Source organism: Ochlerotatus camptorhynchus, unplaced genomic scaffold (genome assembly GCF_037179485.1).
Source record: "Ochlerotatus camptorhynchus isolate MF236.1 unplaced genomic scaffold, CSIRO-AGI_Acam_v1.1 ptg000062l, whole genome shotgun sequence".
In the NCBI taxonomy this organism is placed as follows: Eukaryota; Metazoa; Arthropoda; class Insecta; order Diptera; family Culicidae; genus Ochlerotatus; species Ochlerotatus camptorhynchus.
In genome coordinates this window covers 9,876,091-9,902,366 of record NW_027040552.1, presented here as the reverse complement: position 1 = coordinate 9,902,366, position 26,276 = coordinate 9,876,091, and the positions used below count along the sequence as shown (strand labels likewise).

General features: G+C 37.8%; 1 protein-coding gene across 1 annotated transcript in view; it reads right to left on the bottom strand.

The window, feature by feature from the left end:
• LOC135696830 (GATA-binding factor 3-like) overlaps positions 1-26,276 on the bottom strand; it is an 82,820-nt gene that overhangs the window by 44,178 nt on the left and 12,366 nt on the right. The window lies entirely within an intron of this gene.

Below are 26,276 nucleotides of genomic sequence, written 5' to 3'. Positions count from 1 at the left end.
GGCTGGAAATAATCCACCCAACACGGAGACGAATCTCAAAGAGCAGCGCATATTTGTAGTTTCTTGGAAGCCCATAAATAGGCTCGGTTAATTTTTATGGCCCCCTGATTTCAATTTGAGCACCTCGTTCTCCTCAGGGCACCAGGTATGGTATATGAGCAATAAACAATCGATCAGAGCTCGCGGAGAGTTTCGAATGACAACAACAACAACAACGCTCTCTTTTGGCACCTGGATCACGGTTGGTGATGTAGTTGGTCGGACATATTGATTAATTAGTCGATAGAGCTGATGGCGACTTTGGACGCTATTGAAAGGGAGATGGGCGAAAGAAAGCATAAAATGTTTTCTGTTTGTTTTTTTTTTTGTGTTCCTGCTGTGGTTGTAGGAAACATAGAACATGACCACTGCGAGCGCTGGCTGCGCAGAGGAGCCATAAAATAATCAGGGTCTTCTTTTGACGAAGGAAAGTGTGTTACGGAGGAAAGCTTCTGAAACGGTCAATTGTCACTTAGCTTGGTTGGCCGATTATAGATTTGTGGCTTTCTTTTGAGAAGTTGATGGTTGATCGGTTTCAGGAATCGAATCATTAAAAATGCCACGAAATTTGTCGATAAAATTGTTACTGCTGCTGAACATGGACGTTGTAAAAGTTACGAGGAGATTGATTTCCATACATTTGATGCTGGTTGAACGATTCTCTGAATAGAAAATTATTGGATTAAGAATCTGTTTGCTTTATCGCAATAGCCGGTTTATAATAATTTCATGTAAAATTACCGTTTTCGGTGAAATGGGTTAACTGAAATTCCAATTCGATGTAAGCACTCTATAATTCCCCACGGCCCTTCGGGCACAAAGGTAACAGACCGTTACCGATGGAAATTGGGTTTTGTAAATTGTACTGTTTTACCGAAATTGGAATCACCTCTTCTAGCTCCTGCCTCGATATCGCAGAAACGGTGGTGAGGGTGGTGGTGGTAAAGTGAATGAAGGTCAACCCTCCCTCGCACAAAACCAAAAATAAAAAAAAAAAAATCAACGAGACTTTCTTTTGCGCGATGAAAAAGGCGAACTAAGAACTAGTTCTTCACTTTGTGAATATAGGCTTTTTCCCGTGTTTCGATCGCTCGAATCGGCGGAGGGTGGAGGCTCCGTTTTTATGTAGAACTGCCCTAATGGACGAAATATGCTGATGAGATTGTGGAAATGGACCCGGGCAGCGTGACCAACAAAGAAAGAGCTCTAATTGCTGGATATTTAACGCATTTTTAAGATTAGCCCGGCCCGCCAAGAGCCGCCGATATACGTCGACTACAAACAAATTGAGTCCGATAGGGATCATTGTTTCGTTGTTCTTTATTCGTTTGGCCTTTGACGGGGTTTATCTCAGTACCCGAATCAGTAGTAGTGGTGCCAGGCCATCAGCAGACGTACGTGTCGTAAGCCATTCGTCGAATTTGCTGATAAGCGAGCGAACATGACTTTGATTGGGTGTTTAGCACCCAATTTCATAGCGGGTGATTTTGGAAATCGGCCTAGCGGCGATCATTGATTTCAGAGTTCAAATTTTCTAAGTAGCCTTCACATGGATTTGTTCGACTCGGTTTGCATTTTTTTGCATTTTGCAATCCTTTTTCACCCTTTGTCCTTGGGTGATAATCCTTTTCTGTAGGAAATCGTCTCAGCCCTTTGTCTACCGGTGGTGGTGGTGAGGTTAAGTGCAACAAAGCTGCTCTGTCTGGAGCAGGTCTACCGAGGAAACCGTTTTGGCGCCAGCGCTACTTTGTCCTAATGATGTTTCTCTGTTGCTTTGCTTTGCTATATGCATTCTCACCCGAGTCGAGGTCCATTGAGGATTTGTGCGGTAAGGATTACTGGGTGGTTTGTTTCCCCCGGTGGTGGTGTTTTTCGGGTCCTGCTGTGAAGGGATTATGCTAGGAAGTACTTGAGTTTCAAGTGCGCAGGATGTAGAGCAAAGCTAGGAGAAAGTGGCAGAAGTTGGAAAAGACGGATTGTGCACCACAAAAAAGGGCACTTGGCCAATTGCAGGAGAATAATGCTACGATTAGCAATGTGGAATAATCCACCTAGCGGTACTCCCTGTCAGCTGTGCATTAATTATAGGCAGCTATGCCCCGCCCATGTTGAAAAACGCTCAATTACTGCGTAGCTACTAAGATTTACGGATTCTGTTCTGATTTTGATAGCATTTGCTAGCATTTGTTACCATTGTCTACCACTATCTTGACATAATAAAAGTCAATTAAATTATTTGAATAAACCTTCATTTCATGCAGAAACTTAAATAAGATATCCTACTCCATGAATCTTGTTTTCGAACGAATTACAACGCATTTGCTGCCACATTAGACTGATGCAAAATTTGAAATTTTCGCTCCACAGTGCTAAAACGGTTCCAAATTGGGCCCTGATTAGCCTCCCAAAATTTGAACTCATTTAGTGAGAAACTGACTTGGCACAAACCATTTGAAGTTTATATGGGAATTACTATGGAGAAACCATAATTTCGGTTCATATCTATCTCAAATTTCACCAGTTCACTCTACTTGTTGAAAATTTTCTCAGCTACAACTTTGTTTCAGACTACTTTTCAATCAAATGTAAGGAACAAAAATTATTAATAATTCAAGTCACTGATGTTTTATGATTATGCTCAATCAATTGTTCAGCAGGCAACATTGGTGTTTATGGCGCGTAGAATAGAGGACCAAAATCATGGCTACTATGTCACACTGCAGAATACATTGTTGCCAACCATACAGTTGCTTAATCTTGACATAAGATTATCAATCTCTTAAACAATTAATTACTATTTAATTTGACGTTTGGCTGGAAAACGATTTTCTGCAAAGTTGTAGCTTATAAAACTTTCCATGAGAATAGCAATAGAATTTGTTAACAGTACAATATGTAAAAAGGAATAGTGGCAGCTGGCCAAATCGGGCCAAAAGATGACTTTGTCCCTATGCTTGCGGATGAACGGCAATACACGCTTTTTCAGGCATTCTTCGATGTAGATTTGGGATGTCATCGTCGAGGATGTGACGAATGGTTCCGTTTTCAGGTCACAACTGCAAATCGCTTGCCAAATCATGGCCTTCTACGCGAACTTGTCGGCAAACACAAACTTGAATCTTCCCGGCACATCCCCACGTCCAGTCGTGATGTAAAACTTTTGACCGGGAAGCTGCTTAAAATCGACTTTGACGTACAGGGGTTACTCAAAATAACTAGGATAGGCAAATTTTTGGTCAACTTTGGAGTGTTGCAACTTCGTCAAATATGATCCGATTTTAAATATTCCAAAAGCATTTGACTGGACAACTAATATTGTTCTACGGTGTAGCCACGAAAATAATCCTGGTCACCGGATACCGGAGATATTCCGGGCTTCCGGAGGGCTTGTCTAACTTGCTAAATTTTTGGTGAAATTTTATATATGATGCTGGTTAAATATATATATTTTTAGTAAATACAACGAAAGAAAAACCATTTCTAAAGCGAATCATATGCCAAGAACTGAAATCAACCTATAATCAACCGAGATATGGCCATTTCCCTGGAATCGATTCTGGTGGAGGGTTCTGAATGCGGGCAGATCATTCAATCACTCAAAACATGCCGTGCGATAGCTCTTTCTTCATGGTTTCTCGTCAATAGACTTTCGATAAACTTTAAATGCATCATTCACCACATTGGCCACTCTCGGAACATTCGGAACATCCAGTATGCCCCCGGGGGAACCTGGAGCAGGGGACAATTGCAATTTTACACCAAAACATGGCATGCGACAGCTTATTCTTCATGGTTTTTCAAGAATAGGCTTCCCATAAACTTCAAATGAATCATTGACCACATTGGCCGCTCTTGGATTCACGGGATACCCCTGAGGGATTTTGTAGCAGGGGTCAATTGCGTTTTTACACCAATATATGCCGTGCGACAGCTTTTTCAGCAAGCTTTTTCATGAATAGGCTTTTGATAGACTTTAAATGGATTAGTGATCACATTGGCCTCTCTCGGGACCTCCGGTATGCCCCCGGGGGAACCTGGAGCAGAAGACAATTGCATTTTTACACAAACACATGCCGTGCGACAGCTCATTCTTCATGGTTTTTCATGAATAGGCATTCATTAAACTTCAAATGGATCAGTGACCACATTGGCAGCTCTCGGAATCACGGGTTACCCCTTGGGAACCTGTAGTAGGGGGCAATTGGGTTTTTACTCAAAAACATGCCGTGCGACAGCTCTTTCTTCATAGATTTTCATGAATATTCTTTCTATAGACTTCAAGTGAATCATTTACCACATTGGCCGCTCTCGGAACCACTGGGATGCCCCGAGAGAACCTGTAGCAGGGGACAATTTCGTTTTAACTCAAAAACGTGCCGTGCGACAGCTCTTTCTTCATGGATTTTCATGAATATTATTTCTATAGACTTAAAGTGAACTGCAAATCGCTCGCCAAATCATGGCCTTCTTCGCGAACTTGTCGGCAAACACGAACTCCAGTCGCGATGTAAAACTTTTGACCAGGAAGCTGCTTAAAATCGAGCTTTACGTATGTTTCGTCATCGATCAAAGTGCAGCCCTTGCGTTTCGTCTAAACACGGTCGTTCAAGAGCCTTGCACGCTTTTTAGCCACGGAATTCTGCTTCATGTGCCGGTTCGGATGTTTACTGGCTTTGTACGAGTTGTATCCTTCTGCACCGTTTGAAAGTTGTCGTTGTCCCTTCTGGCCACATCTTGGATCGAAAGACCGGGGTTGGCTTTAACGCACCTCAACACCTTGCTGCGCAGCTGACGATCCCTGGTTCCAGTTTTTTCGTAGGTCCGCTGATTCCTTTCCACACTCAGGGATTCCTTGTAGGTTTTGAGCACTACTGTTGTTTTCGGCATCTTTAGAACTTGAGCCACCTTGGAACCGGACCACACCGGATTTTCCAGGTGTTTGTGCACAATATGTTTTCTTCTTTCGAGATTCATTTGACATTATTTCTGAACGCGATCGACTACTTTGATCAAACTTGCACCAGTTATTCTCTATAGAAGTGTAAACAAACCACTGTCAAAGATTTTCGATTCCCAACACTAGAGGGGCGTACCAATTTATGTTTAGTCAGCCTTTAACGTCATTGTGTCTAAGCTGACCTCAATGATGCAGATTCCTGCATTCAAATGGCATGATGACGTCATGGGTGCTATGTAGTTCATGCTATTATTTCACTCAAACATAGCAGGGGTTTATTTTTTTTTGTGTATGTTCGGTTTTTCAAAAATCACATGTTTGTGAGTCCAAACCGAGGGGTAGGTCACTCCATACACCAATCTTGGGTCATCTTTTTTGTCAGTGTGCGGCAAGTGTGTCGATTGTGCCGATCCGATAGCAAGCTGCGATTGTATGTAAAATACCCATTCCGGCAACCCGGTTTTTCTGACACCTTGAATGTTTTCGTTTGAAAGATTGAGGAAGGATTGAGTATGACGCGGGAAGTGGCGAGTGTGCGAAATTTTGATGTTTTGTTTTCATAGGATAATAAAAGTCCTGTGTTTTAGAGTTTTATAATGCCATTAAAGGCAGTAATTGAACTGCTAGTCTGGGTTCCTTTGGTATATTCAATTAGATGTTGTGAAGCACTTCAATGACAGCTCCCATTTTATTCACAACAATCCAATGCCTTTGACATTGTGCCGATGGATGTGCCAAACTATGCCAAATCTAAATTCGGCACAATGTGCTGAGTGACTTACCCTTTGGTCCAAACGTATTTTTCGTGAGCTTAAAATTCTAGCTTCCAAATCATGCGTCCAAAGCCGAAAATTAAAAAGCTATGTTTATCTTTTGTTGTAGCTTGAATAGTAAAGTAATTACGCTTGTCATAGAATGATGCCATTTTCTTCATTGTGGCGCAAGCTGTTTCAAATTATCCGTGAGAAATCAGTTTTTGGTCGTGATGAGCAGAAAAAAGCTTGTCTAGACGCGATGTGGAGTTTTTGCAACTCATATATGTTTTGTTTAAGAATATTGATCATATGTAAGTTTGATTAACCTTGTGTTTAGTTTGTATTGTGCGCGTGTGTGTGTGTTTGTGTGTTTGTATTTTGTTTGTGTATTTGTGTCTGCAATAATTGTATAATTACAGAGGTGATATCAAGCTGAACATTGCATTAGGTCCTAAGTAACATTGATCGATTCTCTTCGTCGACTTCCGACAGGTTCCGATTCAACACATTGTAGTTTCATTTTTATACCTGTGAACTTGACTTTTATACCTAGGGGATGAGTACCTAAGGGGGTTTGATTTTGATAAGTTCTTTAGTGGGAATAACACTGAAGAAGACTGCACATTGTAGTCGAAATACGTATCTGTCATAGATACAAAATTAATTAAGTGGAATTAAATGGAAGATAACCTTTTTTGCTGTTTTATTTAAGCATTCCGCTAACAACCCAATTTCATTACTTCATTAAGGGAATTTAAGTATTCTCGGCAACCTAAGTAAAAATCATCTTTCTATAGCATTTTTCTCTAAGGAACGCACACATATGCAGTATTGGTTTGTTTACTATCTTTTGCTGCTCTAATAATTGCATTCGAAAGAATTGATAAACTGTTTTGAAACGCTTTTACAAAGCTCCAATCTTCTCTAGTGGGTAACCTCTTTTTATTGGGCAACCATTCTATTTGAGCTACGTGTTGAAGGCATCGTGTTAAGGCATCTTCTGCCTGAAGTTAAGATAGGCAGCATGCTATAATAGTGTGAGTGCGCATAGAAATCACGTGTGGATTGCTACCACAACGCATCGCTAACGTACAACTTTTTGATTCACCGATTTCTTAGCACTTCCTCTTCTGTTCTGTGATTGTGTGGTCCTCCTCATTGTTCTTCAACAGCAATTCTTTCGGTCGATGCGTCGTCGACTTTGGAAAGCAACCGTTTCGTGATGAGTGTCTGAGAACTGACCACGTTTTTCGTCCATTGCTACAATGGAAGCGCTCTGCCCCCCGTTGGCAATACTGCCATACAATGAAACCACTGGTAGCGGGTCCCGTTCTGTTGGAGGAGGCTTATTGGATAGCGGAAGATAAAGTGTTCATTGTGCTGTACCTTTTGACTATAGTTTTACGATGTTTTGTATAGTGAACCAGAATCTTCGGCTCTGTAAATCTTATTCGAATTCAATTTAGTTAAAAAAAAAAATAAACTCGTGGTAAAGTTCACGTGGTGTAATGATCGAAAACTATTTTATTTCTATTAAAGTAAATCAATGAAATTGTATGAACAAAATTGGTTTAAATTTAGGATTTTAGTCAAAAATGTACACAGAGGTGAATTTTTTTCTGAGCTTGTATCGAAATTCCTAAAAAAGTTAACTTCTGGTTGGTTTATCTGTATAATTTTGAGCTTGATCTATTGTGTCTGTCGGTAGTTTGTGCAATTCTAGTAAATTTCTGCGTATTTGAGAACCTTTGAACTTGCCTGCTATATTTTTAAGAACAATGAGGCAAATGAGCTGACATTTTGCAGTTTTATGAAAGAAAAAGAACATATAGATCATTCATTTGGCTTCAGTTTTGATTAAACTACGGTTAGTACGAACAAAGTTATTTGTTTATTTTTGTTGTTTTAAAAATTGATGTTTCTTCCTGGTTAAAAATAACCATAAAACTACAATAACACATCAATAAAATACAATGGATTCTATTGTTGACAATTAACCCTGTTGTAATTTAAGTGCATACAGGGCTGGTAGCGCTGATGCGATATAATAGTAGTGACTTTAGTGACTAAAATTACGGAAATAGTGACCAAATAGTGACTTGTAAATACTAAATAAGTAACCATTTATATGGTAACATAGAAATTCAAATACGGTTTGATATTGAAATAAACTTTTTATGTCATGAAACTCAATATCAAATTTCATAAATTCCTCTAATTTAATCGAATCTCACAACGGAAACTCCTGTGAAGAGCATTTGAAGTGATTTGAATAATTTACTTTTGCTTACGTTATACATGATGTCAAGCAAATAGTAATTCCCATTTTTATGATCTTGAATTTGATTCTGCGTTCGAAATCTCTAAATATTTGATATATCTAGGTAGATAACTTTGATGATTTGCTATGAAATTTTCACAGAATTTCTTCAGAATGATCTCAAGAACTTTTTTAGAATAATTCCCCTTCTCTTAAACTTAGAAGCAAATAGGCTTTTACAAACATAATATTGCATTCTTGAAATTCTTTGCAGAACAATCAACAAAATTCTTGGAAATAGATCATTTTCGTAGTTGGAAACGCTTAACATCAAATATCAGAACTAAAGTGGACATTTTATACGATAGATTAGGAGATGAAAATAGAACGTTGATAGTTCCGTTAGAGTGTGGCAGTGTAAAATTTGTATACAGAATTCAGAAAGCGAACAAAGGATAATTTTGAGGCAGGTACGAATAGGGTAGAGCATCTCCTATACCAAGCTATCCGTTAATGAGGGATGGGAGGGGTGTTTCCCCCTGCCACCACTGGCAAAAGGGATGATCACCGATTTGCTCATGTACCTCTGATGTGCGGAAACAGTTCTATTGATTGTTTCACACTCAAGTCGCCATCTGACGTAAACAACTACCCGATTCGTACCTTCCTCAAAATTGTCCTTTGCTCGCTTTCTACTATGATAAACAATTTTCACACTGCCGTACTATAACGGAACTATCAACTCTATAATTGAATCTCCTCCTTGGTCGTATAAAATCTCCATTTGAAGTCTGATATTTGACGTTAAGCATCTCCGACTATGTAAATCGTTAAATTCACGCATGAAGTAATAACACATGATTCGTTAAAGTAGATTATTTTCAATTTTTTATTGATTGTTTTAGAAACTCCCTGAAGGCTCCTTCCATAAATCCATCCTTAGAATTTACAGAAGTTTCATAAATTTCTGCTTAGAATAATCTTGGGCTTCTCCCTTGCATTCAATTCGTATTTTCCTTAGAATCCCCATAGTATTTCCTCAGAATTCTCAAAACAAAAATCCATCACAAACTTTGAAACTCTTCTCAGAATTCCTTCCCCAAAATTCGATTCCATTTGAATTCTTCTCGGAATTTATTTCGAACTCTTTAGAATTCTCTTGAAAGTATCGTCAGAACTCACCCCAAAATTCTTTTAGAACTATCCGCAGAGACCAGAGTTCACGGGATTTTCATGGAATTTTCATCAGAGCCATTTCAGAACTAATTTTGAATTCTTATTATAATTAGACCTAGAATCCTCATCCAATCATCATAGAATTCTTCTCAGAACTCTCGTTAAAATGCACTCTCAATTACATTAGAATTATTTCCAAAATTGTTTCGGAGCTGAATTTTGAGTCTCTATTAATTTAAACAGTAATCAAAAGCGACGACCGTATGTGTTAAGCCAAGTTTAACTATATAGGTAAACCTGGCTTAATATTTAAGCGGATATGAAGAAATCGGTCCTCAGAACAGTTAATTTTACATGAGACTTTCGTAGTCTGTAGTTTGGTATTCTTCTCTGATATATCTTGGTGTCTGCCCTAGAATCCTTTAAAATTCTCTTTTAAATCGAAATTGAAGGCATTTCCCAATAGTTTTCCTGGTGTTCTAACGTTTTGCGGTTCACTGGTCACCATGGTTAAAATTTTCAATTTTTTAACAGATATGTATATTTTGTTAAAACTGCTGTAGACTTTCTTAGTGCCAAGTACTAAATTTAAACATTTTGTGAAAAAGTGACTTTAGTGACTATTTTTAGGGAAATAGTGACTTTAGTGACTTTTAGGTATAAAAAGTGACTTTTTAGTGACTGGCTTCAAAATAGTGACCAAGTCATTAAAAAGAGACCTGCTACCAGCCCTGTGCATAGTCAAATGATCGAATAGTCACCACAATAGGTTTTCAATAAATCCTATTTTATCAAAATTTTGCACAATAAAAAACAATAAAATGTATGGTGATGAGGTTAAATTTGTTCGAGAAAAAATTGATTTTTTTTTATGGTAACGGTAACTAACAACCCCCCTTTTCTATAGTACAAGCCTCATATACAATATATTCTATTGTACATAACAATAAATTTATGGAATCTATAGTATCTATAGTTGTTACAATAGATTTACAATACGTCTCATATAGTAAGAATTTTCAACAATAGAACAACAATACAATTAATGGTAAATGGCTCATCTTTGTTTGGAAAAAAGTCATTTTTCCTATGGTTAAGATACATAACAACCCCCTTGTTCTATTGTAGATTTTCCCATTTACCATAGATTCTATTGAGAAAACAATACATGCTGTGGTTATTTTATCGTTGTAGACAATATGATTTATTGTATATACAATAAATTCTATTGTATGGTTACAACACATTTCATTGTGCCTTTCTTACGGGTATTGCTGTCAAATTCTCATTTTTTTTCCTTTCCATATAATTTATTGTTTCCAAAATATAATCTATGGTAAATGGTGAAATCTACAATAGAACCAGGGGGTTGTTATCTATTTTAACCGCACAAAAAATCACTTTTCTCCAACAAACTTGAGTCATTTACCATTAATTTTATTGTTGTTGGTTACTACTGCCTTATAAAGAGAAGGACACGTTTTCTATGAAAAATTTAAAACAAGAAATGTGAAAATTTTGTGAGATTTGTTAATGTTTCATTAGTGTTCTTGGTTCATAAAATATTACTGCGCTATTTCTATGTGGAAAAATATGAGTTTTCATGGTCACGTAAAATCCCAACTAAGCTTTGCGGAATTAACCAACTTAATAACAAGCTTGTATACAACATTGAAGATTTATGGGATATTTTTCCTAAATTTTCACACGCTATCGTGTAAATTTACAATGTAAGTATCAGTTTTCTGATACTCACGATCAACACTAACCAGAAAACCAAAACGGATGATTCCAAAAAAGATACATGTCACCGAAGCTTCCCCATATCAGGCGAGATTAGCGTGCTATATCTCGAGATTCTCGGTTATTTCGGTCACCTAGAAAATTCGGCAAAGTTCTGTATTCAGCTTGGGCCTTTCGGATGGCGAAAAGATTGGTTAAAACTTCACTCACTACGCGGCGCTAGTGTTCATATGACACTCCAAGATGTACCATATTTCAAGATTCTGACCATCTGAAGAGTAGCTATCTTCGGCAAAGTTGTTCAACTACATATCGCCTTTCTGATGGTGGAAACGTTAGTTCCGATTTCTTCCGCTACGCTTTTAATAAGTTAATTTCCAGCTTGCTCTATATCTCAAGATTCTGACCATCTGGAATGCTGCTGTCTTTGGCATTGGTTCTGGCATTGGTTGATGGATTGTTTAATTCAGAATTCTTTTCCAAACTAAACAACTTTTCAGATGATCATTGATGTATAGCACATTCAAATACACATGTATACTAGCACCTCGCAGTGCGATAAGTTTCGTACCAAAAAATCAACCATCCGAAAGGTGTTGGTAACGGGAACAACTTACCTGAAGACCTAGATTGTACTATACTGATTAGGCTGATTATTTTTATATTGTCAAGTGGTTTATCGCTTTTCTTAATGATCCATGTCTGTTATGAAAATGATAAGGCTGAGATAAAGGCTCAGGCCGACTAACATTTCGTCCGACATACTTGAAGCATTAGATGCTTTTAATATCCTAGTGTTCCAATCGCTTTTATAAAGAAATAATTCCCAATTATATGTTTAAAAATGAACAAAGTCAAATTGAGTTTAAAGAAATTATGAACATAACATTTCTCTAAATTTATTTAGAATATTATACGAAGTCAAAATAAATGTTTTTTATATGCCCATCATATGGTATCAATATATTAAAAAGGCGTACTTCAATAACCTAGAAAGTGTTTGAATGACGAACATCTTGAAAGCTTCAGTAAAAAAATGCACACACATCCCTGGAAACACCTTCCCAAAGTGAACCCCGAAAACATACCCGGCAATCCTTCTCACACTCGAACCCATTAGAGAGAAACCCGGTCGTCGGAGAAGTCCCCACACCCCACGCACAGTCTCTTGCCACCGAATCATCGAGTGCTTGAGCCTGATGTCTTAATTGAAGCTAATTACCACTTTACCACCACCAACCAACCACAGAGGCCAACTGGAACTAAGCTGCCGATAGTCTTTTTCCCCCTGTTGTAGCTGGGTTACGGTTATGCATGACCAGACCCGCGATCGAGTGACCGTCGGTGGCGGCGCATTCGAAGAACCATGTCAAAGTCAAACTGTCTACACATCAAAAGTGAAGGAGTGCGCCACCGAAAATGTCTCCTCCGGTTGCCGCCGCCGAATATCCTCACCTTACTCTATCGCCGATCCGATCATCATCAACATCGTTCGCGATCTCCACCACCACCGCCGCCACCATCATCATCATCGCGAGCCAAACAATCAAACTGTCATAATTCGATTTAACCCGGAGCTACTTGCTTACTTCTGTTTATCCAAACCATATGTGTTGGCTTAATTGAAGATTAAATGGAAGCCGATCGCGAAAGTATATATCCCCATTAGCTGCGAGCTGCTGAGCAAGCTCGGGACCACGCGGTTCTGAGTTCGACCACTTCACCCGCACGTTACCAACCGGCGAAATTACAGGCCTGGCTTAATAGACGCATTAAAACAAATAGGTTTCTTCCAGCAGCAGTGTCAGCCACCACACCACAATAAAGGAAAATCCGAAACTGGAGCACCCCGAAACGAAGAAAGCCAAACTCCTCTTGTTAATAACAAAGAATTGATCCAAATATAACCAGCCATCAGCCATTAGCCGCGGCACGTTTCGTGTTAATCCATTAAAAGGTTTTGCTCACTGCTGTTGTTGTTGTTTGGGGGATCTCACCTCACCTTCTTTGGTGGTGGACGGGATCGGACGTCAAGTTCTTCCAAGTCGCTTCCCCGAAGTGGGAGGACCACAGCCTTCTCTTTCCTTCTCGTTTCCAAGGAAAATACCGGAAAGTTGCCAAATCATGCTAAATAAAATCGAATTATATGTGTGTTGCAGACTGCCGCCGGCCGCCAAGATCGAAAGCGAAGGGGATGGTCGCAGCGTCTCCGATTTTGATGGAAGTCAGCTGAGTGCGTCAGTCGTCCACGGGCGTCGCGGGCCGGATAGAACCGATTCTCCGAGAAGGAGACGGGCCTGTCAGGAGGAATGCCAACTGGTTTCAACTATTTAGCCGGGGTGATATTTTGAAATGTGTTGAGTTCTGGAAGTGGGTTATCGACGAGTCGTATCTAATCTGGCGGGCGATCAACGGTGATTCGGGGGTCGTTCATGTTTTATTCTATTTAGAAGTGTGGTTTGATTGCGAGGCATTATGTCAGTGCGAGTATTTTGGGAACCTTGAGAAGAACAAAACAATTCAATATTTTTCATGCAGGTAATAAGTACCCTCAATCCTAGTCAAAGTGCAGGAACCATTAATCCCATATAAGCCCATAAACTTATACATCATGCATTTTTCGAATATTGGTATTCAATAGGAAACGATTAAAGGTATGATTAAGGTATTTTCCAGAGGATTTCATGCCTTCAGTATGACATTTTTCAAAATAAAAAATGGGGTTGTACGCAATGGTGACGTAGGACTACGTAGTCTTATAGAATAAATGCAGCAGAAGCTTGTGTTTCTTGTAGGAATAGGAATTTGAGCGGTGTTCTCTCTGTTTATACTCTTGAATACGACTATAGTTACCCTGAAAAGAACCTTTTGGTATGAATTTTGGTTGTGACATGTTCAGAAATTTAACTCTTTTGGAAAATCTTGGTGGCCCTGAATGGGGCCGATGGTAGTACAGACTTAAAGCCTTTAGAAGATGATGATAACGTATAGCCTACTGGATCAGAAATCGGATTTGACAATCCCATTGTCTTCGGTTCAATGATTGGGTACTCGCAAGAGTCTCGACCCGTCTGCTGCTGGACAGGGGTTGAACTGGTGTCTGCGACAGGTTGGAAGGCCGCAAAATATCAGTGTACACCCAGCTAAAGCTCCTCCCCTTTTTAGTTTTTCTCGTTAAACTCCTTCTCTCAACAAGTTGGTAAATCTTAGGCTTTAGCAGAAAGACGCTTAACACTTTTTTCGGTGAATTTATGATCCTGTTTCACGTCATGGTTCTTCTCTATGCCTGTTCAGTTAAATAAGTACTTTTATTTATTTTCTCTACTGCGCTTAATCGAGCGAGTAGAAATAATAAGGGATGTCGGTTACGCGCTCGAATAATTGAAAATTCGATAAAAAATTAATCGGAATAGCTGGAAAAACTTTACGATTAATCGTTAATCGAATAATTGGACTTTTAGGCATCCCTAGAAAATAGTGTAATTTCATGTTTTTCGGTGGTCCTCCGAAAATGTCTGACAGCAGAATTGCAACCCAAAAACCAAAAGCGGTGCAATGCTAGTTTTCATTGCTGTGACGACGACTGAATTAAAGGGCTTATGAGCAGAGGGGTGAATGTCAATTCTCTTCATCGATTTCTTCTCTTGATGACCATGGCTTTGCTAACCTATTTCACACTATTTCTGCTATGCTCTTCTATCACTCAAAACAAACAAACGTATCAATGTATGTATTTTCCGTCGAGCTCTTAACGAAACAGAAAGTCGATCAAAATCACTTGCACCCCTGCTTCCAAGTTTGGTTACAAGATTACAACTCTGGAGAGCATTTCGTGTGGTCGTTGGGGGCGTGTGGTTCTGAATATGGCGATGAGTGTGCAAAATGTTGCAATTGCATCCTTCCTATTCGCCCGAAGATCGAAGGCGAATGTCACTTCGACTTGTTTCGTCTAGAAACGATTCTCTGATGACTGTGTTGGGGAAGCAGCACATGCATGTACGTACTTGGTGGATTTGTTAGCTATTTCGATGCTTTTGGACAATGCTTGACAGTTACCACATTTTCAATAGTTTTATGTTAAAAATCAACAGTCAATAGAAATCACAGACGTAGTCCTACGTCAAAAAGTAGAAACTCATTAAATTTTGGTGGAAATTCTATGACAAGGACAAGGATAGAAAAGATCTGTATGAAATTATAGGTATCAATAAGTTTCAACTGTTCTCAATGGCGTCGCGTCCACATGTGCAACCTGTGCACGACACAGGTGTAAATAATTATAAAAATGCGTTTAGATTTTTATAGATTTAATGGTCACATTATAGCTGTAATTCTTCACTCCAGACCACAAGCTACCATGAATACTCTATTTTATAGTGTGGTTCAATTAAATCGTCGACCTTGGTTTGCTTCAAAAAGGGTTAAATTCAGTTCGAATGGTCTGCCTAAGCCTAATCCCTAATGCACTGATTTCTAAGCATGTCGATAACACCACCATGACAAAACTCGTTAAATAGTGCACCTAAAAGCGAGCTGTTTTGGGTGGAGGGTGGCAAGTTTGTGAATGGTAAATGCCTGATGTAAGCCAAACAGACAGTCTATCACCTCTTGAAATATCCCACAAATTTTCCACAATACATGGCAGTTTGCACCACTGGTTGTAATTGAAGCTTTCAGCAGTCACGCGTCAAATGGTAGCAACACGGAAACAGCAGTCTGGTACGCTTTGGACGTTATCAAACTTGCAGACCGGTATGAATGTGTGAGTTTAGGTGCCCAAAGTGCGAGATGGGAGATGACAGGTGGGCAGGAACTCACGGTCTCCCAGTGTTGGTGAGTTCTTTGCCGTTAATGTTCACGAAAAGTTCACTATCTTGCTATACAGAGATTCAAAACAAAAATTTTTATCTGGGGATTTGGACAGTTTTTGACCTGTTTCATACGACCGGAAGGTGTATGCTGGTCACAAATGCCGTGCCAAACTGATTTCCTACGCAATTAATCAATCTTTGATGTGAATTTCGCTAATAAACACGATGAGCATTTCTTATAGCAAACTTGCCATAACAAAATGGGCATGGTTCATTTAAGTAAACAAACTCACACTTCTTCCGACTGTGGCACCTCTCTTACTCGCCTAGCCCAAAGTGTGCATTTCTCGCTGTGCACTTGGATATCTGATTGCAGACAAATAGAGTAATGGAGAAACAAAGAGGAAAATGATACTCTCACTCTCTTGTCAGTTGTAAATATCTCAATTATCGATAGTTGCGCCAGTGCGTCTGTCAAAACTTATGAGCTTCCCCTGGTTCATTCTGATAGTGTTGTTCTGATGAATAAAGAGTTGATTGATTCCAGTTTACTACCCAGGGGACTATGAATTTTCTCTAGATTTGACATTGTTTTGTATCAAAAAATGTTTTCGGAAGTGTTTGACGAATATTCTTTTTAAACTTTAGTCGAGAGAGTTAGCCTTTTGATAAAAACGAGAATTCAAGCTGAACATTGCATTCAAACTGCACATTGACAGATTCTCTCCGTCGACTTTCTCTTTGTTGCAATATGGAGTGAGGGAGAGAAACGCACGATTCACGGTACATATTAAAAACTATTTTTATTAGTTAAAAGGCTAGTACATAATGCGTGTAAATCGCGGCTATCGCAAACTTCTAATCTTCATGATGACAGTTCATCACCGATTCATCCGTGGTTGCATCTGTCAGGCTGACGGCTGCCAGCTGACGAGCCCTTGTGGTGAAATCGGTGGGGGGTACCCAACACTCTTTATATCTCTACGGCCATGTAAATACATTCCCAGGTATTTTCAGCACACAGATCGCTAAAAGAAGCTTTTATCTAGCATCTAATACGACAAACACAACAAGAAATGGTTATGTGCTCAAGTTTATTAACGAAATAGAAAGTCGACGAAGAGAATCGATCAATATTCCTTAGAACCTAATGCAATGTTCAGCTGGAATTAGTTAAGTTTTGCAATTCCTCCTACTTCGGTTAGCGCGAAAAGGGCCATACAAGTTTTGTTTATACAAGATGATAGGCCCTTCAAATGTTACGTTAGGTAGTGATTAATATAAAGATGGAGAATATGTCCCTCGAATTCATGGAGAATTGAAAAATAAACAAACATTAACAATATTATTTAATTAACAATCACTTCACTTATATGATCACTACATTTTTCAGAGTTCTTCATGGTATTTGTGTTGTCATTGTCACTATGCCCATAACTGTGTTACTAAATAATAGAACATACAAATTTATGGACTCATCTGTTTCTTGAGGCTTCAAGTTTGGTGAGGAATAACGTTAATGATACGGACGGGTGTAACAAAAGATTATCACTTTAATTTATTCGTTTTAGTAACTTTTAATAAATATTTTTTGTGAGGCCCTTATTGGATTTAGTTCATTTAATTGTATGTATTTGTTCAATTTTAAATGGATCTACAAAATGTTCCTCATCACCCAGCAAAATAGATACTAAACGTGAAATATAATCAATTTTGTAAGTTTTTGCGGATAGAATTCTTCATGCTTCCAAAGTTTTTGGCACATTTCTCTAGCCGGATTTTTAAATAAAAATCGATGCACAATTTTATCAAGATATTGCAATGATTGTTTACTGCACCCTGCTTAAAAATAAGTTCTGATAGTTAAAAAAAAACATGTTGATGAATGTTGCAGATGCTCATAAGAATTCTATTTTCAAGTCGTTCGTTCTTTCAACGTTGAAATATTTGTGGTGATTAATGAGTATTTTCAGTTTAGTTTCAGAAGTCTTGCATGTCAGAAGAATACACAAGAACACAAGAATAGAGAAACACAGGTAAGTAAACTTTTGTTTATTCATACGGTCCATGGCAAGCCTTTATCACATCACGCCTTTATCGCATCACAAGCCTTTATCGCATCACTGATTATATTCAACAGCAAAATAAAATAGAAGAGAGCAAAGAATTTGTATTGTTATTTTATTATTTAAGAAAATGAACCGCCATCAATCGGTTTCAATTTGTTTGGATTAATTCATTTCGTCACGAACATAATAAATTCGCTCTTATCATATAGCATTCTTGTCTGTTGTTTGGCCTCCACACAAAAAGTTGGATTCCCACACTGAACCAATTTGACATATATCTGTTATGTGGAAGTCTAATAAATTTGCGCTATAAGATAATCCATTGAAAATGATATGATTGAAAATGTGTCAGGTAAATTCTATATGAATATCTGATACATTTACAATGCTGATAATTTGGTAACTTTTATATGATCGTCATATGATAAATGAAAATCGATCAAATTATAATAATTAACTGAAATGGATTTGAAACCCATAAGCATAAGCTATACTTTTCACCACAATATAATATATGTGTGATAAATCAATCGAAGTAAAGTTTGTGTGAAAATCACATGAAATTTACTTCTTCTTTTGACACATATATTTAATCGATTTCTAAAAATAAATCGAAAAATAAACATCAGGCAGTGGGAGCTTTCACAGTTGTGTCTTTTTTTATTGTAGCTAATTTGGGATTCGATCAAGAACTGTTGAGGTGTGATGCTTTCGGTGTCTGCGCTCGATTCCACTGAGCCACGGCTGACTTCAAGATTGAACTCGTTCAAATAGCATGAAGTAAGAACAGCTCTCCCGACATGGAATGTAGTGCAACTTTATGCTCGTTTTGCTAGAGTGAAGACAAATAGCACTGACAAATTTATGTTCTGTTTCGGTGGTGTCGTTTGTTCAAATCTTTCTTAATGCATCTGTGTGCAATAAATCAACGACTAAATTATATGAGTTGATGGAACTGGTTCATGAAGTTCGAGTACTAGGGCTGGAATCTAAAATTAGCCGTTTAGAAGACTTACAATTAGAATCATAGCAAAGTAAATATTGCAGTAGAGTCATTTTTTTTTCAATCTCAATACATTCTTTTCCGGAACCCCTTATCTTACGACGCAATAACAAACAAAGATTATTCAATACAGTATCATTGTTGTTAGCAATATTTAGTTCAACTAATCATTTTAATGAGTGTACGATAACATCGTTGAAAATTGTTTCAATAATTTATAAAGAACAATCATGTAAGATGTATTTTATTGGGAGCGATATTCATCCCAGAAAAACATATCAAAACAAATGTTTGCTGTTGGATTTATTAAAAGGCAAATCTATATGACTATTGATTGGGATAGATCTGTTTACAATCTTTAAACCTCAAAAATCAAAAGAAGCTATTCCAATGAGATATACATGTTTTCCTATACTGCAAAGTTAAATGACAGTCCAATAGTTTCTACATGTCTGTTTACACGCGACATATCAACAAACGTCAAAAATCATTAAAAGCAACTCCAATAAAATATACACGATTATCTTATAAGATATATATTTTATTGAGCAATATTCATCATGAAAACAGGTATATTTTACTGAATTTTCTCATAGTGCAAACTTATATGATTTTCCATTAGTTTCTAGATGTCTGTTCTTACCCATGACATATCAACAGTTTTTCACCATGAAATATATCAGACAATATTCATATACTTCTTACCTATCGCTAACCACGTTCGAAGCAAAGTATTATCAAGTACTAAGTATGTGAAATTACGATAGAAATCATTCAATATCGCAGTCATAGTTTTTAAATGATAATCCAATGGAATCTATCAATCATCACATAGAATGAATAAATCTGCTGACATTGGTATGTTATAAGATGGATCCAATAAACGGTACATGTCGATTTGTTTCAGTGCATAGAGAAATCTCGCGTCACTTTTCAAATAGACCAATGTAACATATCCACCATTTTGAGAAAATCGAAGTTGAAGTTCGACAGATTATTATTTTAACTGTTTAAAAACAGTACATTTTGCAATACTATTTTTAATATAGTCAGTATATAATAACGTTGAAAATTCAGAAGAAACGGTAAAATCACAATTTTACTTTGAATTTCATGCTACAACATAGAAAAAACCACATAGGACGTTTTGACAAGTCGAGTTGTACATCGGACATGTTACATTGGACGATTTTTCTCACTGACATAATCAATTAGTGTTACATTGGACGTTTTGTCTACATGATACTAGATTCCCTTTCACAGATTTCAGAGTATAGTACCTAACTTTAGATTGGCCCCGCCTTTGGAAAATGAGCACCAATCATGTTAGGCACTCCGAATGACCGAAGTAACAATCATATACCCATCATTTCAAACTGTACATTGGACAATTTTTGATCAATGATTATTTTAAATAAATGCAAGTAAATTTTGATGGATGTTTTTGTATCACATACAATGATAGTAGAGGAATAGTTTGTATCGCTTAATTCAATTGGTTTACATTTGTTACATTGGTCTATTTGAAAAGTGACGCGAGAAATGCCATTGCGGCGGTGAAGGACAATCCATTTGTTTATGTTGTGTGACGACATCTACTATTTGCAAGTGGGTACGTGAAACTAATGTCGTTTTCGTTTTTGCGGTGTAGCTACACCGGTGCTACACTGCCGTACACCGAAATATTTTAGGGTGTAGATATAGGATGCACCTTTGTTTACAAACAAATGATGTTGAGCTGTCAAAGACTCGCGCTTATTCCTGCTTACACTACACCAGTGCTACACCGCAAAAACGAAAACGACATAAGGTTATCTGTCACCTTGCCGGGGACTTGGGTATAACTGGCATAGTTGGACATCGATCTGTCAAAATAAAATTTTCGTGTTATCGACACTGAGCATTCATAAGGACCAATGTCGAAAACATAAATAATAGCTTCTTTCGTAAATGTCTCGTACGTCCAAGATAATCCATGTAAGCCACTAATTTTATAGAATAGTTTACGTTTACGTTTGTAGCATTGGCCCTTTCGAAAGTAAGCATTGACGTTGACAGCGACTCTGCAGCTCTTTACGCCTGGTAATATCCCATAAGCATCTGACAATCTGTGCATGAAATCTAGCGGACTTTATCTTATCTCATCATTCCTCCAGCAAGCCGCCGTCTGTTCACGCAAAGATTGACAGAATCATATGGGATTTTCATAGGAGTTAAAAGGTAAGGAAATGTTCACCAAGTTTCATGCACATACTGATGTTTGCTAATGGGATTTTGCCATAGGAGTGAAGAGTTACAGAGTGACCGAAGAGGCGAATTGTCAATTGGCGTTGACGGCGACTATGTAGCTCTTTACTCCTATGGTAAAATCCAGAAGCAAACGTCAGACTGTACGTGAAACATGGTGGACTTTGTACTATCCTTTCAATCCACCGAAAAATCCCATAAGAAACTGTCAATCTTTTCTAGAGGAGACAATTTTTCGACGGTGCCGTCAACGCCAATAGTCACAGTAATCAGGGCAGATAATTTGTCGTCTCTTTTGTACTTGCACTGTTTAAATGCTTGACGGAGTTTGACGTATGGGCATTCTTTTTTGGACTAGGGTAACTGATGATGGTTGGACCTATCCAAAAACTGATGATGGTTGGACGTATTTTTTTCAATCGCTAGTTTAGTCAATCTTCGCTAAATTTTTTTTTCAAAGATCACTTTACTATCATAAAAAACTCCTTTTCTTCAATTTGCATGGGTGTTTTATTGAAAAAAAAACTTCAAAACAATTGAGTTTCAATGTGTTTTCAAAACAGTTCACTTTCCACGCATTAGCTCGTCATCATGCCTTACTTTCAAACATACAAAAAAGTAATATTTTTTACATTTATTTTTATTTTCATGCAGTAAAATACTGCTTTAAGGTGTAAACAACACGTTAGTACGTCATTTATCCATTGGTTTCACTAAAATGTTTGAATAATTGACGAAATTCGAATAGATAAATATGATCATGGTTGGACCTACGCATGATGATGGTTGGACCTATGTGTTTCCTAAGACGGCCGCTAGGTGCGCTTCGGTTTGTGTACATCCTTCATGCGCAGCTGATTTGAAATTCGATTTCGTTTTGGCCGAGTGATCAGTTTCTTCGATTGAAAAAATGGCTAAAGAAAAGAGTTATACGGTCGAAAATCTTCAAGATACTGTTTTTTTTAGTAAGAAATAAATCACTTACCGCGTATCAGGCACAGAAAAGGTACGATATTTCGAAAACGACACTTCACGCAAAAATTAAGGGAAGCCACGGCAAGAAATATGGAAGGGAAATAGTGTTGAGTGTTGATTTGGAGAACCAGCTAGGGGATTGGATTTGTATGCACGTTGCTTCTGGCAGTCCCAAGACGACCAAAAAGATCTTGGAAGCTGCTAAAGACCTTGAGTCATTAGTTGAGCGTAAATTTAAAGGAGGAATTCCATCGTCAGGTTGGCTGAAAGGGTAACCACCGATTTCCGAACTACCACGAAAGCGCCGAAAGAATATGAATTTACATTAAGCACTTCTCATACACCTTCTGTGTGTGAATTAACTTGAAATAAAATGTTAACAAACTAAAAATTGCTAACTGAAACTTATTTCCGAAAAAAAAACTCCTAGGAGAAAAAAAACTATAAAAGCGGAATTGAGTTCTGATAGTCTGTCATTTTAAGTCCCTAAATTCCCCGGGGTCACCCAGAACATGCCCGGAAGTGGCCAATGTGGTCCAAGGCACCCAATTTTGTTATTGATCTTGTTATCGAATTTGGAAGTAATGTGTAGTGTCGCATGATAGGTTTTATTCCTTCCATGTCAAAATTAGGTCCATGTTCCATATACCCTGGAACTTGTTCCGGCCATATCTCCGGAACCAGTTGACCGATTCCAAAAATATTCGATGGCTTTCAATGGGACCATAATACCTATATATTGACGTTAAAAAAAATCCCAAATCGGGTCAATGATTTCCGAGAAAATGAGCCATGATGAATAGCTAATGCGTGGAAAGTGAACTTTTTTAAAAACGAAGTTAAACTCAATTTTCTTGATTTTTTTAAATAGCAAATTCATAAAAACTGTTTAAACAGGGTTTTTTCATGATACCAATAAGCTCTAAACAAAGTTTTTGAACAAATATGGGCTAAACTAGCATTTGCAAAAATAGGTCCAACCATCATCATTTTTCAGGTCCAACCAAGATCAGTATAGGTCCAACCAACATCATAATTCTTTGATGAATAAAAACGTTTTATAAAATCATTTGTTCATAATATTTAACTTTTTATGTTATTATTAGAAACAAGAAGAGTAGATCTTTCCCCTAATCACGCATTTTTCATAATTATATGTTGAATTCATAAAAAAAATACAATATGAATGTTGACGTCGTGTGAAACCGGCCTAAATAGGTCCAACCATCATCAGTTACCCTAGCTCGACAGAAGGGCTTCTCAAAGAATTTTAACTAGTATTTTCAAGTCGGTCAGTTGCCAATTTACAGATGCAATATTTCTTCATCTCTTCAATCTTTTTGGTTTGCCTTAGATACATTACGGAAATTGTGTTAATTGCATGTTATTTAATGCAAACAATTCGAAGATTTGATGATTTCGTTGAATAGGTGTAAAACTATCATTTTGTCTGTGGTATGTTGACATATTGTTAACTGTGCTTTTAGTGAGTCAACTTATGATTACCTCACGAAATATCCAGTTGATGCATATTAACGATTATTTTCGTTGGTAGATAGTGCTTAACTTTGATACAGCTAGCTGGGAGTCCCATCCTGGCATCTTAGCCATAGTGGTTGAAAAGAAAAATTGTTATGATTGTGTGTAGCTCCTCCTTTGCCTTTTCGGTCAACAAGAATCAACATTACCACGTTTTTTTGAAGAAATTTTCAATTGGGTTCTCTAGGGGTTTTAAGGTAATTGGATATTCGTAATCTGCATCACAAATGGAACCGAAATCCAAAATTTCATCAATTTTGGAACGCTGGAACTGTTTTAAATAATTGTGATTACATAAGCAAACATTACCATCTTAGCGCCCCTCGGTGGTACTTTGTATGGGGGAGTGAGCTGTCAATTTGTTAGTTTTGTGTCAAACAGTGAAGTGATTAGTTTGCTTTAAATCTTGATTTAAAAATCAAGGTAGAAGTAAATGGGATCGAAAATAATATCGTTGTGCTCAGAAAACGAAGCCCTTTCAGGGGGGCGATCCGGCGTAGTGGTTAACATCCTTACCTCTTACGCCAAAGTCACGAGTTCAAATCTCACCCCCGGACAAGTCACGAATGACCCAAGAGTGTTAAAGTGACTATAATAATAAAAAAAAAAAAAAAAGAAAGAAGCCCTTTCAGATGATGTATAGAAACCGATATATTTTTCAAAATTAAAGAACCCAATTGACGGCAATTGAGAAACATAAGGAGTGTTGAAATGTTGGATATTGCAGGTATTGATAAGCGCTCGATATCATTTATCGTCCTGCTTGCAAAATTCTTGCGGATGAAACGATGCAAAGTCAGCTCAAAACACTGTATATTTTTCAAATGGGGCTTCTGACTCTTGTTCCAAATTTTGCTGCTTCTCTCTGGACTTCAAAATGTAAGCACTTAGTTTTAAATTTACGTGGTCGTGTTTTTCTTCTTAAGAAACCTAATGAAATCAAAGTTTGATGCAATTGGTTCCAAAAAATTAGAAAATATCCAAAGAAGGAAATGTTACATACATGTTTCTTCTAAGTTTACCACAGTTTTTCTGTGTAAATCAAGGCGATGCATTTGTTTAAGTTAGCTATATAATTATAAATAAAGCACATAAATGGTTAATGCAATAGTAAGACATGAGTTCACGAGTGCTAGGAACACATAGAATAATAATCCACGGTAGAATTATTTAAAAGAACTGACAAGCCCCTTGATCCCCTTTCTCATTTTACAGCTGGTATAATCTATTTGACAGATCGATGACCTTCTATACCACTTGAAATCACTGAAATGGGGTCGATTTTTGATGATCGAGTTCCACATATGTTATGTGACAAACCTCTACGATCTTCGATCGTATCAGCTCAAAGTTGTTCATATGGAATGATGGCATGACTCAATGGTTTTCGAACCAGGACCGAGCAAAACATAAACTGATATTTTACTGAAAATAGAGCGATATTTTATCGAAAATAACAGGTCTTTTTTGATTCAAACCGATCTTCTTCTTTTCTTATTCATTTCAATTATTTGAACTAATCTCTTTATGATCGAATTACTTCTAGTTCTACTTGTTTCCCTCAATGGAAAGAGTGAAGGAATGTTATTTATCTGTGCATTTCAACCAGAATCTTCATCATCTTCATTCTTTAAACCAAAAACGCCAGCTCGTGTTACATCCTAATGAGCTGAAATTGTCAGATAGTGGTTTTCTCACTTAATGGCACAAATCTGGGGGTTGACCCGTTGAAAAACAATGATAAAATTTTTCTCTCATATCAATGTGGGCCAGTCTAATATTAAAGGTATATGTAAAATAGTGCAATAAGATCACTAAAAAAGTGCATAGTCGCATTTTCAACACGAGGGCTGACAATATTGGGTCATTACTGTAGTTCTAATACGGCATTTTTTGATCCTCAGCGTCATCTCAGAATAAGTTTATATGTTCAACAACATTGGTTCTTGAATGAAATCAAAAGTTATCGATAACACATGAACATTCAGCATAACACCCTATCGGTGAATTGGTTCTTTACCGTTTGAGTATAATCCTGCCCCTGTCAATCTCCCTAGAAATTACCCACCAATTTTTTTTTTCGTTTAAACCACTGGTCATCGTTCTTGACGATGACGACCGTGTGCTCGGAAAATGGGGTGGCGGCGGCGGAGGTGGCGTAGGGTTGTTGGTTGGCTGGGCCGGTTGTTCGCACTGGCTACAACAAAGTTACAGTTTTCTTTAATACCTATATTTTTACGTTTCCCATTGTTGCTGTGCTGCCTTGATGGGGGTGCGTGACTGGACGGTTCCTTCGTCGATAACCATTTTTTTTTCTCATATTCGTTTGCTCGTTTTTGTTGCTTGGTACCTACTGCGTCGCGTCGTCGGTCGGCCCCTGATAGAGCGTCAACACCGATACCGATGCGATACGGAATGCATTTGTGTGTTTGTAGGTGAGGAGTTTGGTTTTGGTTGAATAATTTCGGTTACGTGCTCCTAACTAAGGCGGCGGCCATCAAGATGCAGATCTACCCCATAAGCTGTCAGGAAGAACAGAGCAGCTGGATGGAGCAAGGCGCCTCCGCCTGATAACTGTTGAGGAGGCCCTTCCGTTTACTTTGTTCTGCGAGGAAGTCGATGCGTTTGTTCCATTTCTTATTTGTTGGATTTAATTGTTCAAGTGCAACAAAATAATATCACTATATTGAGTTCTGTGAGCT